The sequence below is a fragment of the Meleagris gallopavo genome, chromosome 21 (assembly GCF_000146605.3).
Source record: "Meleagris gallopavo isolate NT-WF06-2002-E0010 breed Aviagen turkey brand Nicholas breeding stock chromosome 21, Turkey_5.1, whole genome shotgun sequence".
NCBI classification, from domain to species: domain Eukaryota; kingdom Metazoa; phylum Chordata; class Aves; order Galliformes; family Phasianidae; genus Meleagris; species Meleagris gallopavo.
In genome coordinates, this window is record NC_015031.2 from 4,265,727 (window position 1) to 4,279,345 (window position 13,619).

Here is a 13,619-nt window from a genome sequence, read left to right on the forward strand (position 1 = left end):
GTAATTCTGAATTGGAAAGGGTCATCTGCTGCTCTGTCAGCCTAGAATGAGATGTGGATCTTTGTCCATGGACCATCAGGAAAGAGCAGCAGGAGCACCACTATTCTTATGCTTACTTTGGCCATGGCCAGCTGGAGCCTTGCTCCAGATCCCAACACATCTCAAGTCAGCAGGGGCGGCCCCAAGACATCACCACAGCCTCCTGCTGTGCTCTTTAGGAGGACAGCAAGGAACAGGAGCTGCTTGGTCAACATGTGGCATCAGCAAGCGTGTGGCCCCAGCAGATCCAGCCTGCAGCTCCCCGCGTGCTGGTCTTTCATTCAGGCTGTTCTGTTCTCCACTCAGGAAAGTACAGAGGCTTCTCCACACTCCACCATGAAGCAGTAGCCAAGTGGAACTGAAAGCACAAAGCAAGGACTCACCTACACAGATCAACTTTTTACACTGAATAAAAAGAACTATGAAAGGATATAACTTTTTACATTGCTAAAACACTAAGAGCCTGATTTGGATAATTCAAGGTATACAAATGTGGCTGTCTACTTGAAAACCAGTTCAGATGATTGAGACCAGTGTGACACCAGAAGCCCGAGCAGCCGAGCATGCACCATCCATCCCCACATTGCTCCTGGTGCAGCTCGAGGCCTCTGAGCCTCTGGTGTGCCAAGCTGGGCATCGATACTTATCAAAGAATCATAGAATCCTAGAATGGCCTGGGTTGAAAAGGACCACAATGACAATCTCGTTCCAACCCCCTGCTATGTGCAGGTCACCAACCAGCAGCCCAGGCTGCCCAGAGCAACATCCAGCCTGGCCTTGAATGCCTCCAGGGATGGGGCATCCACAACCTCCTTGGGCAACCTGTTCCAGTGTGTCACCACCCTCTTGTCCCCATGGATTTGAAAATAGGACAAAGATGATATTTATCCCCTGAACTGAGAAACAAATCAAAACCTTTCCAGCCCACAAGTTTCAAAATAGCAATTTACTGGTACAGGAGTGTCATACTTCCCCTCAGCTGTAGTGATGGATTTCACTGACAGCCAAACACTTTTACCAATGTGTTTTCCTCAGCTAATTCAGCAGTTATAAGATGCTGCTCAGTGACTGCCCTGGCAGCTAGCAGCTCCCTCTGTATGCTCATGCACCCAGCAGCACTAGCATCATGTGCCCAGTGTGCACAAAGCCCAACAGGGAGAAGCTGCACCAGGGAGGTGCTGTACCAGGGAGGTTCCCAGCTCAGTAGCTCGGTCCCAGCGGTCTCTGGTGTCCCTGCCAGGCTGTCACCCAGGCAGTGCCATACGTACACCTGGGTTGCATCCCCTGTATGCAGGCATCAGATGGCAGCGGCTCCGCGCGTGGCTGCAAACCTCCACCACCAGCCCCCAGAGCCAGCCAAGGCCCCCACGGCTCCTCATTAGTGATGGACTCTTATTTATTTTGTGGAGTCAGTGGCTTCTGCCAATAATGCAACACTCCTAATTAAAAGCCAACTTCTTTCGTAACTTACAAAGTCCTGCTTCCACCTCTGCCCAAAGAAGCAGAGAAATAGGAGCCCTTCCCGTGGCCTCGCTTGTCCTCCATTTAAAGGCAGATTCCACAGACAAAGTGTAAGTGCATTTTGTTTTATTTTGTTTTGTTTTTTTATAAAGACGGCATAAAGCAGCAAAGTTTGAAGGACATCCAACATTTATGCCGTGTGCCCACTTGATATCACAGGGGACTTTCCATAGGAGCAAAGGTTTTCTTAATAAAGGGTCTCATTGGCCAGTTGGATCAAATCATGTAGACACCGATATTTTGCTGCTGGCAATACTTTAAACCCACAGTTAGGCAGGTGTAGAGACTGCAGTGGCCTTGAAACTCTAGCATGGTTTATACATGGTATACACATCTTTGAGGATTTGGAGAAATCTACAAGGGATCTAATGCTTTTCCACCTATTGACATTTACAAAGCAGTTTAAATCATGCATGAGAGGCCTCAGGCACATGTAGTTCACAAAACACAACTCTGTGCTCCCAGGGAATTTAAGCTGACCAATGCTCTTTATTAGAACCGACAGTGAAAGACAGCTATTGCAAAACCTCTACAAGAAATGCAATGCAAAGATGACAGACTTAATGCCGGTGGATATATTATGCAGATTATCCAACTCAAGCCTTGCTTGTTAAATAAGTTTCATGCTTTCCTCACTCCCACTGCCTCTCTTAGGTAATATCCTCCCTGGCTTTATCATGGGAGCTGTTCCCTAAATTCCTTGATCAATCATCTGCTTTCCAGGACTTCAGACATGCTGAGTTAGCTCTGAAGATAAGACAGAGATGCTTAACAGTGGAAAACAGTTAAACCTTTTCACCTAACAGCACAACAGTGCCACGCACATATGAGATTAATACTTTAAAAACTTAACAGCTATTTCGCTGATGAAAGAATAGGAGGAATTTGAAGGAATCCATCATCTCTGACAAGTCACCTTGAAGCTGTGAATTCCCAGTGCAATATAATTTTTTTCAATATATGCTTTTGCTATGTACATACAAATGAAGAACAAAATGCTGAGATCCTTGCTCCAGTTTTGATCAGCTCTTAATTAAATTCTGAAAATCTCTAATACAGATTATCTAAGAATCTGTCTTCTTACCAGGAGAAAAAGACTACATGCAATTTGATTGCATCTTAAAGCCTGCAAACAGTGCTTAATATATACATGAGAGTGCAGTCTGCATGTGGAACTCCTCTGCTGGTGACTGCTGCTCAAGCAAGTACTGCTCTGTCTTCACCCAGAAGTGAAGCACATGCTTGGTAGGGTCCAGAATTTACAGAGGAACTCCAGTTTGGATGTGAATTTCAACCAGTAATGAGTACAGTAGCAGCCTCTTGGAGTTGCATGGTGAAGTTTCCGACTGTGGGAGGGTTTTATCTGCATGCAGGTATGAAAATACAGGCATGAAAATAGCATTTCAAAAAAATAAATGTTTGTATATGAAATGCAAGCAAATACAAACATGTAATGTTGATGTATTATATTGCATATGCATATGTGTATGCAAATGTGACGTCTACGTTACACACACTGTTATCATTGAAATTAAAAGTTTTAAGGAACAAAACTCAGCCCTACAGTGGTATCTCTGAATTATTACTGGTGGCCTCCTTGGCAGCAAGCTGGGTCACACTCAGCTTGACCTAATCAAAATGATTTGCTTGCTGTAGCACTATCAGCACTGCAGAAGTGTTATTGGCAGATTGAAATCACTGATGGCTTTTCCACAAATAGGAAGCAGAAATGGATGTATACTAACTATTCTGCTTAAGGGGAATCAAGGGAAAAGATTTTATTTATTTATTTTTAACACTACAGGTTTGGTTTTCCTTTGAATCCCAGGCTAAAAACAGCAGCAGAAGCCCCTTCCCAAATGTATTTGATGAGCTCAAACAAGCTTAATGGGTCCTATTTGCAATCATGCTTTTGTTACTGGGTGTAAAACACACAGCCAAGCATAAAGTATGACACCAAAGGAGAGATAAGAGGCATTTAGTGCTCATATGTAGCTCCACCTCCTCAGAAATCAGGCAGATAACATAACAAAGAACATTTCATAAGATTTTAGACTTTGGCTCAGTGTGATGGAAATCAGAAAAACGGCTATAAGTGACTCCAGTGGTATCAGATCAGGCCCTAAATAAAAACCTGCACGCTGTGGAGAAAGAAGTTAAATCTATTTGGCTGCTTTGTTCCCAGGTTCTGCTAAAAGACCTCTGCCATGGATGGATACTGCAGCTTCCTCACCTGGGAGCAAAATACTGGAGGCAGGAGCAGGACAGCCCAGAAACTGGTGAATAAAACTCTGCAAATGCCCTGCGAGCTTCCAAACACCAAAACTCACTGCCTATGTCAAGATCCTAATGTTGAACAGGTTACATAGTCTTGAAAATCGGCAGGGAGGAAAGATCCAGAGAGAGTGGAGAAAAAAAAACCCACAGAAAGTCAGATAGTAACCTCAACCCATAGCATCAAGTATTTTAAGCAAATTGCTCTAAAATTGCCAGTTTTGCATATTAGAACAACTCAACCCAGGCCACTCTATGATTCTATCTATGAACTCGCTCTGCTACTGAAATTCAAAAGAACTTACTGATAGTGAGAGAGTTTATATGAAAATGAAGCAAAGAATACTTAGCAGAAGGAGCAAAGAAGAAATATCTTGTATCAGTAAAACTGACATGTAAGCAGTTTTCTTGATCAAATTGTAGTTAAATTCAGAGGAAATGTAGTATTACTATGAAATAAGCCAAGTCTGTTTACCTTCAATAGCCTATAAATATCTTTCTAAGGGCAGAACAGCTGCTTTACTGAGGGAAAACCCATATGCAGTACAGTTTTTCATCTATAATTACAAGAATAAATTATATTTCACATTTCTTCACGTCCAGATCCTATCTTTGATTTCACACGTGACATGGTGGCAATGAGACAGACTTCTCAGGGAGATCAGCAGGGGATATGTGAGGATACTGATGCTTCAAGTAACTCCAAGCAGCCAGCCAAGAGGCACAACACACACTCACCCCCAGCCACCATCCAGAAGAGACTGCCATCCCTCATCAAGGCAGAGGAAAGAAGGGAACCAAACTAAAACAGTAGGGTCTATCCATGCTCCATCCATAAAGGAGCCGTAAGAATGGTCCTCACACAGGCAACACAACCCCTTGGAGGGTATGAAGCTGGTCTGAGGGCTGAGAGCACCCCAGCTTGCTGGGACAAGGGCTGCTCCTGGATCACATGGACAACACAACCACCACGACCATTACAGCACTGGAGCCACAGGGCTGCCTGGAAGGTGCCAGGTTCCTGCTGCTGCTCCTGCCTGTGCTTTGTCGCCCCATGTCCATGCTCATGGGGATGATGAGTCCAGGCTGCAAATTGAGACAGCGCTAAGCAAGCTGGAAAACACTACAAACACATGACGTCTTCTATCTTCTGCATATACAAACAACTTCTTTGCTCTGCTTTGATCCAGTGGCATACTAAAAACATTTCTGCCTGACCTGTGACCGACTCGTTGTCATCTCTGGCCAGTCCCCAGTCTGTTACTAATTGGCACCACTGCTGTCAGCCTTGGGAATGAGGCCAAGGGCCAGAACAGGCAGGGAAAACCCTTGTTGGGAGCACATGGGCAGGCTGTGCAACTGCCCTTATTCTCTGGGAAAGGAGCACGCTCTCAGGGGGATATTGATCTCAACACACTACTTAAAAATGCATTAAATACATTTTTTCTGTATATATATTTGATAGATATAATTATGGTAGTCCCTAGAACAACATGCCTGTTTGTAGACTGCTTTCAAATTCATCTAATTTGTATTGCCAGATGGTATGAATGATTGCTACAGATAAACTTTGGATACGTTCCATTATTAATTGACAGAAGCATGGTCACAGCAGAACGCTCATCCCACACCTCATATCTGACAATTAATGGTTAAAAGATGAAAGTACTGAAGAAAAAATGAGTCTCAGGAGTCCCAAGTCCCATTTTATAGCCTTGAGAGCTAAACTTAAACCACCAAAATGTATTATGCTCTCAGATCTCTATACCAATCTTGTTGCACGTGTACAATTTCCAATCCCATCAACGGCTCCCTGCAGAAGCCAGGCTCTGGTCACAGTGTGTTATACACAGGGCTGGGAAACGCCACGGGAGAGTAAAATCTGACAATCTTCAAGTTCAAGAAATAAGATGGTTGTAAAAACCAAATGTCTCACTGCAGATGGTTGGTTTTAAGCTGGTCTTCTACATAAAACACAAACACAAGGACTCTGATGAAGAGCATAAAACACTGAGCATCGTAGACAAGACACCTGCTCCCAAAGCAATGGTGGGGTCCCAAGGAGCTGGAAATACCTTGCTCTCAGTATTTTACAAATCCATATCTAGTGATTATGCCCTCAATGAATTAAGCAAAAACTGAATTAAGCAAAGTGCTTAACTCACTAAAATTTTTCATTCTCCAACTTATTCCACTGGAACACATATAATACATTTTTTTTTTCCTCCTCCTTTTATGTAAAAGGAGACATTATGAGGCAAGAAATCCTCAGATTTGGGATAAACAACATTTACCAGTGACACACAGCTTAAAGACAAACAGATGAAGAAGTATGTCCTAAGATGTGAGAAATAGATGTTTCGTAGCTTCTTGACTTGCAATGGTTGTTCCCCTAACTGAACAGTATGACAAAGAGTACAATCTTAAAAACAATATTTCCACTTACAGCACAACTTTCATCTGCAAGCTCTTGCATGTCATACATGCTTACACACTGCTTTTCATAAACACACGCGCTGAGCAGAAACTGCCAAAAAGGTACATAAATTACTTCATCTGAGGTAGGACAATATGGCCAGTTGGCAAAGAACACATGTACTATATCATGGCTTGATTGATGGGAATAGTGTTGTAATTGCAGCTGCAGAGTCTGTTTGGCGGAGATGAGGACGAATACAAAAGCACCAAATGATGTCTGACGGGCGCCCAGAGTTGACAGCCCTGTGCTCTGCCCTCCTGTAGCCCCTTGTGACTGCAGTGATGCACCATGATCCCACGAGTTCAAAGAGCAGAGCTGTGGATTTGGGTCTACAACGTTAAGATGCTAGTTTGTGCAGAAGATATGTCTGGCAAAACACAAAACCAACCGATCAACCAACCAAAAAAAATAACCACGAGAAGAAAAAAAACATTGTGAAGGACCCAGAGTTCCTCGTTGTTTTATTTCAGTTGGGGCACTGCCCCATGGTACTCTCTGGTGTGTTCCTGGACCGTTTCCTCAGCCAGATCGATTGCTGTCTTTCCTCTGGCTGGTGTATGTGGCATGAACACAAAGGTGTGTACTCACAGTCAGCATCAGATCTGACTGTTCCCGACAACTCCTGTGATACTGCAACCTCAGGGACTTGAGGACACATCTGTGAGTAGATGTAGTAGTTGCCATCTGCACGAACTGCATTATTTAACTGCATTGGCACTGATTAACATTTGCTGTAACCTATGGTAATGGGCTCTGGGGGCTTCCAATGTCTGCTACACAGTGGCAGCTGATGTCTCCTGCTCCATCCTTAAAACAGGATGTTTTAATTTTTAATGGAGCACATGTTCGATTGGCTATACAAACAGGCTAATCTGCAAAGCATGTGCTCAATAACAAGCCAAGCTATGCAGCCAGAATAACAACACTGCTTTGCCACGCACAAGATGCAAAAGGCTCCCTGTTTCATGCCACCGCCGCTCAGTGCTGATGGTCAGGAGGAATGACTGCACACGTTCCCCATTTTCAACAGCAGCCCTTACGAATTAGCTCCCACCTTCAATGCACCTCAGGCTGCTGGCTCATTTCCCACCTGGGAAACCGAAGCAGAGAGCCAACAAAGTTCAGATGCCTGGAACAGAAACCACAGTGGTGCAGCAGAAGCACTCGGAGGCAAAAGTACAGTGTGGGCTGGGAGGGGAGAGCACGGCTGGGGCTGGTACATTTGGAAGAAAAATAAGCTGGTGGGCATTTAAGCCGACAGCAGAGAAGTGAACGCTTCCCTGCTGCTGGAAACAATACATAAATAACATTCTGCACGTCCATCCTTTCTCTCAGATCTCATGTAACCCACAGACACGTTCCTTCAGGGCATGTCTATTTGTAGACTATTAGTAGATTACGGTGTCAACAGCCTGTGTTAAAAAACATAAACTGCATACATGTTAAAAGAGTAAGGTAGAGGCGCAGCCTGCCTCTGTGATGCCGTTTGGTTTTGCCAACACAAACTCAGATGCATTTTATCTACATTCTCAAAGAGAACAAGGGTCCTCTAGGCTGCAATGCAATGTTTCAACGTATTTATTTTGGAGGGGAAGTTCGTGCCTTGCCCCACGTGCTTCCCTCGAGGCAGTATTTTAGGGGGGGTATCCAGACTGTATGTCCCGCAGTCCAAGAGATACCAAAGATTGCTAAGGACAACAGACACATACAAACAAAACAGGAGAACACAACAACAGAAAAGGGGCAGCCACTGGGCAGGAGCATTTGTTGGTGTATCCAAAAGCAGATGGGTTGGAATGCAGGAATTCCAGGCTTCTGCCTGCAAAGCCTTGTCAGGTTTTCATTTTCCAGACTCAAGGAGTTTGCTTCTGTTCCCCTTTTTCTCTCTGAAGAAGCATGTTTTCCAAAGCTCAGTAGGCTTTCCTTCTGTTTCTTTGAATTGCTTGCTACCTCTGACCTGATTTGTCTACAGAATATGCCAAACCTTTAACAAGCATGGGCTGATTAAACAATTAATGGAATGCTATTTCAAGACAGCCTCATCTTGTTCCAAACCTGTACTCTTGACCATTTCTGAACCATAAACATGAGCTGACCTTTCAAAAAGGTCACTTTTATTTTTCTGTTTTCTTCCATGATGAATTATGCCTTTGAGAAAGGTACTAAATCACTAAGCTTCTCAACAGATTCAAGAAAGCGAGAGGAATTTCATTCCTGTGGTCTCCACAAAGTACACACAGGAAGCTCTTTCATAATTTGGATGGTCAATAGATCTGATGAGCTAACGAACATCTTTTTCTGCCTTAAGACATGCATTTTGGAGATGCTAATGTAATTATCCCCCACCTCTAAGAGGCCAACTAGGACTCAGTGAAAGAACTTCAGCACTGGGAAATGTGTTTCTACCTTTGGACGCAACGGATACATTTCCAGCAGTGGTCCACTGCCTGAGAACAGACCTGGCATTCATGCTTTACTACTGATTACCCTGGAAGCACATGAGAAAAATCAGACTGTTATTGCCTCTCTGGTGTTTTTGCAAGCTGTTGGAATATTCCAAAAAATACACACAAAACCATCATAAATTCACTGCGAACTTGAATGAAGGACAAAACATCCTCACACATTTTAGTAACCTAAAACCCCATTTGAGAAAGGCTGGGCACAGCGACATGAGAAACAGTTGAGAAATCCCATCCTGAGGTTAAACGCTCCATCTCCCTTCCATCAGCAGTATCAGACCAAGTGCCTGAGCTGATCTCTACAGTAACAAGATCTAAATCAGTGAGGGCTGTATTCGAGTTTAAAGATAAAATGAGTATTGATTGGTGTGCTGAAGTCCATGTGCAAAAGCAAGCTTTGAACCCTTTTGATAAGAAACCTTGTCAATCTGAGAAGTCAGAAACTCCCACGAATGTTACCGGATTCTCATGCGGTGACACCTGGAGGGGCAAGCATAAGCTCTCTGCTTATCTTTGCATCTATCACAATCACCTTTATCATGCAGGAAATATTTCTTAGCATAGCAGCAGTCATCTGAAATTCAGACAGTCTGGAGACAAAAATTGAAGCCCTGGAATTCAAGTCTCTTCTCCATGCAGTCGAGAAAGATGCACTCATCTCAGTTGTAACTCAGGAAGGTTTTGTCTGCCCTACAGAAAACGAAAAGCTGCTACATTAATGCACAAGGGTGTCCTTTCCATCAAGTTCCTTAATTAGCTTATCTGGAAAAAAAACTATACCAATCAAATTAAATATTAATCACATATAAACTGCTGATCACAATCAGCTGGGGGTTCACGCATGCAGAACGTAGGGATCGCAGTGTGATTTCTTTTCCCAGAGAGTTTCCTCCTGCTCTCCTTCCTTTGCCAATTTAGCAAATTCATATAAAAAACAAAGCTTGAGTTTTCCAAGTACAACATTAAGAACAGACCAGAAGTTTTTCCGCACTAAAATATTGAACTGAAAATTCAGTTCCTTTAAATCATTCTAAATCCCTGCCTCTGATTGGGTTCATTAATAAACATGCTGGTTTTGTTACAGGGAGTGACATATGGCATAATCCGCTAACAGGAAGGAGTATTTTGCATTTTATTGTAGAAAACAAACATGCAAACAGGTTTTCACAGATGGCTTTCTTAGCTTCTGGAAGGAAAAAAAAAAAGCTTAATAATGCTTGAAAACAATTCTCCCCCCTTCCTTAAAAGAAGAGAAGGGGAAAAAAAATTGACTGGAACTGCTTTTCAATTAAAGTAAGTTCTACTATATGTTTCAGCTATACTCCAACTTCCTTTATGCTATTGCTACTTCTTTAGTTATGCATGAAATAAAAGTCTAACAACTTGCAAGTATCTGGCAATACGCACCTAGAGAGTAAAGCAAACAAAACAAAAAATAAAGTGAAATTCTTGGCTGAATACTTGACTCCCTCCATCCCCTCATAGATTTCTTCTTCTGTAGAAGGCTAAGATTTCATCCTTGATATCTGAGCGAGTCCAGTTCAGGGACTAAATTCAACCTTTCCAACAGGACAGTCAAGACCTTACAAGACTGAGTTGTTCTTCTGACGAAGTGCATCCAGGTCTTGCCTTCTGGGTTGAAGCTTTGTCTAACTGCTCAGCATCGAGAGAAAACCTCCAAAGTGACCAGAGAAGACCCATCAGGAGAGATTTGGATCTCTGTAACTAGAGCTCTGCCCATATTTCCTCATTATTCTGTTGGTTTGGGCATGTGATAATGTGAAGCCTACGGTTGTGCACTTGGAATCATAATACCATGCTGTTCACAATCTGACTTGTGGATAAGTTGCAGGAAGTCTGCGAAATACTTTATAAAAAAAATTGTAACGCTTACAAAAGCACAGAACAAAACATAGAACACCTTTCTTGCCCATTCATTCTCACTTGGACTTGTTCCACTCCTTTGTCATCTTTTCCCCACTGCCTCTTGGAAACACAGCAGACCTTTACTCTGAATTTCATGGTGCTCCTTGTGAGGTCATATCTGCAGTATATTTTTCAGTACTGTCCAGAATATCCAGTGTTGCTTGATCCCAAGGCAACTTCGTTCCCTTTCCTATCCCAAATATAAGTTCCCATGGCTGCACTAAGCACAGATCTTAGAACTGAGGTTGACAACAAACCAAGTATTACGGTCTAGAGCAGAACCCGCAACTTTTCTCAGTTCTATGCATGAATTGCGTATTTTGAGCTTTTCCTTGTGCTAAAATAGAGAACAAATGCTCCAGAAATTTTCTGCATTAGGTGTGCTTAGGAGCTCACACTGTCTACATGGCAAATGCAGCCACTCTAATCCCTGTTATCTCTTTTGCATAAGGAAACTGAGCTGACAGCATTTAATCAGCTCCAAATTTACACTACTGATCACCTTTTCCATTTAATCATGACTGCAGCCTTTCAAGAAGTAATTCCCTTTGGTTAAAATTAACAATGACAGGCTGTGTTTTTACACATTGCTGAAATGTGTAAAACAATCGGATGGAGAAAAAAAATGCCCTCCTTTTTCAGAGCTGATTTACGATATATATGCAAACCCTATTAAAGTTAAACCATGCTTTTCAATGAAATGAGGATTTCCAACAAGCTGCTCTCCATTTTATTTAAGGATCCCAATGACTGATACAAACGGTGGTAATCAGCTCTATTGCTAATATAGGATATTTGGGCTAGGAGATAACATACTTAACCCTTAAGTGAGAAATAGCTCATAAATCACAAGCATTTGTAAGGGAAGTATAATAAGACTCTCTCTTGTGAGCAGAAATCAAATGATATCCAGCTGAGACACATTATACTCCTTTCTCCAAAATCTAAAGGTTAAATATAAAAAGAAATTAATGTTGAGAAGGAAGATTGGGGGAAGTGGGACAGGAGTAGGCGGCAAAGAGGAATGCAAATATCTGAATAGGTGGGCTAACCTTCTCCCAAGAGATAAGACCAAACTGAGGAGGAAGCAGATGTGGCTCGAAAGAAAAGGAGAGCTCTCAGGAAATGACAGGGCCTGCTGGCTGCCTGCAAGCAGCCTCACCTGAAGGGCAGGCATACCTCCACCATCCAAGGCCTGAACAGATGCAGAAACAAGAACTGCCGCATCCATCATGTAGATTCAAAGATGTGCAGGGAGCACAAAGCCGTGCTGAGTGCTCAGTGTGTGCCAAAGCCTCAGCGACCACCCTCTGCAGGCACCAAAATGCCCCTGACCAGCACAAGACAGACATTGAGAGTCATAGAATGGCTTGGGTTGGAAGGGATCTCAGGGATCACGAAGCTCCAACCCCCCTGCCACAGGCAGGGCCTCCATCCTCCAGATCTGGTATTAGACCATGTTGCCCAGAGCTCCATCCAACCTGGCCTTGAACACCTCCAGGGATAACGGGGCATCCACAGCCACTCTGGGCAGCTGTTCCAGCACCTCACCACTCTCATAGTAAAGAACTTCCCCGATATCCAACATAAATCTTCCCTCCTTCAACTTAAAACCATTTCCCCTTGTCCTGCTGTTGTCTACCCTAGCAAGCAGTTGACTCCCCTCCTGTCTGTAGGCTCCCTTTAGGTCCTGAAAGGCTGCAATAAGGTCATCCCACAGCCTTCTCTTCTCCAGGCTGAACAAGCCCAGCTCCCTCAGCCTGTCCTCATAGGGAAGGTGCTTCAGCCCCAATCATCTTTGTGGCCTCCTCTGGACCCTCTTCAGCAGCTCCCTGTCTTTCTTATACTGGGGCCCCAGACCTGCACACAGTACTGCAGATGGGGCCTCACAAGGGCAGAGGAGAGAGGGACAAAGGTACAATCACCTCCCTGAGCCAGAGATGTGAAAAGGATTACGACCATCAGTGGAGGAAGGATCTGAGGCCAGCAGTGAGGAAGGCCGATGAAACCCTCCTGACACAGAAGAACCAAAGGCAGTGAGGAATCCCTCTGCCTCCCATGCGAACCAGCTGTGAGAGCAGCAGGATCACACCTTGTGGTTCTGTCCCACTGAAGCCCAGCAGCGAAGCTGAAACTGCTGCATCCAAATACTGCCAAACTGCTAAAAAAACACGCAAGCTAAAAATGATTCATCATAACTATTCACCAGAGGATCCCACTGTGCTGTGACCATTGAAGGGAGAGGTGAAAGCTACACTGAGCGGTCTCCACCACATAGGAGTGTTCAGAAAGACGTGACAAAGACCAAGGGATTTTGGTTTAGATGCAAGGCAGTGACAGAGGGCTGGGCTCTATGGTGCCCATTTGCTACGTGCCATCTCCACGCTGTGGATAGCTCACATGGGAGCGAAACCATCAATAATAAGGACTGTGGTGTCATCGTTTCGGTTCTGTAAGGTGGCTAAGAGAAGAACAGTGAGAGAGCTAACAAGGGGAGGTTACCTGGAATAAGAGCTGGGGCGAGGCCAAGGAAGAATGCCTTGGCTTTGCTGGTTTTCCTATGGCACATCTGCTACTCAGGCTGATGGGTTCATCGCTCAGCTTCTCTGGACGGGATGTAGCACTAAAAGGAGCCAAGTCTATCACTGGAGATGTGGGAACCTTATTTTTCTGGGAGCTGGATAGAAGTACAATGTAGATAAACAGGGACATTTCCTCCAAAGATTACACTCCAGAACAACTTTTTCTGCATGTGTGTGCTGCTTGCAGAACACTGAACCTGTTTCCAAAATAAATAGCTCCCAAAGAGGGTTTAATAAGGTTTGCTGTTTTCCAGAGGAAATAGATTGCAAACAAACTGTTTCCTGCTCCTATTTCAAGTGATTTTGGGTCCAATTATTTTCTTTTTTAGCATAAAG